This window comes from Arachis duranensis, chromosome 7, assembly GCF_000817695.3.
Source record: "Arachis duranensis cultivar V14167 chromosome 7, aradu.V14167.gnm2.J7QH, whole genome shotgun sequence".
Taxonomy (NCBI): Eukaryota; Viridiplantae; Streptophyta; class Magnoliopsida; order Fabales; family Fabaceae; genus Arachis; species Arachis duranensis.
Window position 1 is genome coordinate 65,799,945 of NC_029778.3, and position 2,742 is coordinate 65,802,686.

A 2,742-nucleotide genomic window follows, 5' to 3' on the forward strand; every position below is an offset into this window, starting at 1 on the left:
GACACAGGTTCGGAGATTCAGTAAGAAGCTGCAGACGATTAGTAGATTTATTTGTGATTCCTGTTGTTTTTATAGAGTTCTATCACCCTTGTTGTTTTAGGGTTTTTATTTTATCCAGAGAGATAGGTAGTGTATTTGAGTTTTATATTGAATTTAATTGTATAGCATCTATTATTATTATTATTATTAATTATGTGATTATTATTATTTGAAGATCTTTTGTTATGTGATTTTAATTACTAAAATCAATTTTCTGAAATTTCTTAAAAATTAAAACGCGATATCGAACTAAAGGCTCAATATTAAATAGTTAATAAGGAAAACAGGTTAGTAATGCTTACTTTTGGCACGATCATGATGTGCTAAAAGTTAGGGTGTTACAACGTTCATTCTGAGATAGTAGCTTGCACCAGCTAAAATACCGGTTGTTCGGAGGTAACAATACATAATTTAAACTATATTTTACTCGTTTTTTATTTATATATTACTGACAACACATAATTTAATTCATTTTTAATTGCTATGCATTACAGGTGGTGTCATTGCCCGTGAAACAAAGCATGGACATTGAAGAGCACAACTTCTTTTAGGTAGGAAATAGACTACAGGAAGGAGGGTCAGTACAGATATTAATTTACAATATTAATAATCTAATTTTCTAATAATATGTTGCAGTTTGTTTAGCGACCGTATGAAGGGATTATCATACCTACCGACCTACATGCACATCTTGAAGTGTGTGACAGTGGGTCGTTGCTGTCATTTGAGTGTGTCGAGTGGCACTCTGCGAATCGAGTACAGATATGCACAATCCACCTCTGAGCCTGCATGAGTCATCATTGTGGATCAACATGGCATCACACTTCGCGGAGTATAGTGCCATGAATGGAGCGGGATACATGTCGGATGGATAAGCAAATGGGACAACCGCCGCTGCAATAGTCATGTATGAAAGAAGAATTTGCTTCCAATCACTGACTTTAGATCGTCTGCTAATTACCGGCATTGGTACTTAGGTGCCTTCGGGATGTGGCTGAGATTGTCAGATGGAGTGTGTCAACAGTCATCTCATCAACCACTATAGCAACCACCACAACCACCATAGTATTATATAGTGTTTCAACCATTTTCTTATTGTCACCCACAGCCACCATGACCACCACAGCAATCACATCACGGCCAGCATCACAGTCACCACATCCAGCACAGTCACCACAGCCAGCACAGTCACTATAGTCCTTCATACGCAGACTTTCCCCGATTCTCATCACTATACTATAGTCACTATCGATCGATGGGTTGTCACTGGTGTGGGTCATTTTTAGAATTTGAGCACATTTGAGGTACAACAGCAACTATCTGAACTACATTGGGCGTCGGGCGATGGTGCCTCTCGTCGAAGTCTCGTTCCTTCTGACCACACCTCAAGTTGTATGTCGGTTGATACTCGAGGGAGTGGTAGCATCGTTCCACATATTCTTATCGATCGAGGTCGTGTCGATATGCCACCAGCTATGCCAAGTGAGATTGACTTGAACGTCGCTACGTAGGAGATTATTGATGAGTACAACCCTGGTCCGTCTGCTTCTGCAGAGGCAGGTGAGTCGGGTACAATAGATGTCGGTGTTTTAATTTGGGGTCATCTGGATAACCTTCGAACGAAGATCAATCGACTATATAAGTTTACTCCATCGGGATGGGATAAATGGATGCATAGAGAGTCGAAGGGGATGACTAGAAAAAAGTAAGAAGGCATTGTAGATTTTATGAGATTTTTTTATAAGTTAATTGTATTTTAATTGTAGTTTTTAATCGAGTTCTGAAAACTAGACCGGGCCGACCAGTTCGACTAGATTAACTAGGAACCAATCTTTTGGTCAGTCTGGTTGCTCTCCAAAATCTTCCTATAAAAAATCAGTTAAAAAATTTATCAAACTGGTGGTTAACCAATGAAGTGACTGAACCGGTCTAATTTTTTGAAGGTCCGATTCGCTATTCAACATCAAATCGGCGTCGTTTTGATAAGAAAAAAATCCTAAACATCTCCTGACAATTACGTTAAAAGACGACGAGGCCCTCCATAAAAAAACCCTTTTCTGTCCTTAATCTTTACTTCTTTGACTGATTTGTCTCTTTGTCAATAATTTTTTCTATTTTAATGAAATAAACCTACGTGACATGTTAAACTGTTGATTTATCCATTAAGAGCCAACTAGAATTGATAGATTTTTTTGTTGGGAGTCTCGTTGTATTTTGGGTAATTATTAGGATTGTTTAGTTTTTAAAATATTTTTTGTTGTCTTTTTCAAACATATTAGCTAAATTTGCTATGTAAAATTGAGAAATATTAGTGATTTTTAAATTATTTTCACTTATAAGAATTAAATAGAGGATATATTAGTGATTAACATATCACATTAACATGTTCTAGAGAGAGATCATTAACGTAGGGGTTAATTAGTCTCACAATGTTAAAGAGTAAGGAACGAAATGGGTATTTTTTTGTTGGAAGCCTCGTGGTCCTTCGTGAAAATTATCAAGGATCGGGATGGGTATTCAGCCAAATCTAACCCTAATTTGCATAACCCTATTAGAGCAAACAACAAAGCCACACCTCCACTATCAGCCCTTACAACTAATAGTGCCGGTAGTGACAACCAGCGGTTGTAATCCTCGCCGCTCAAAGGTCTATACTTCTCCTCACATCATCAGAAGGTTGTTTGGAGCTACTTTGGCATCACT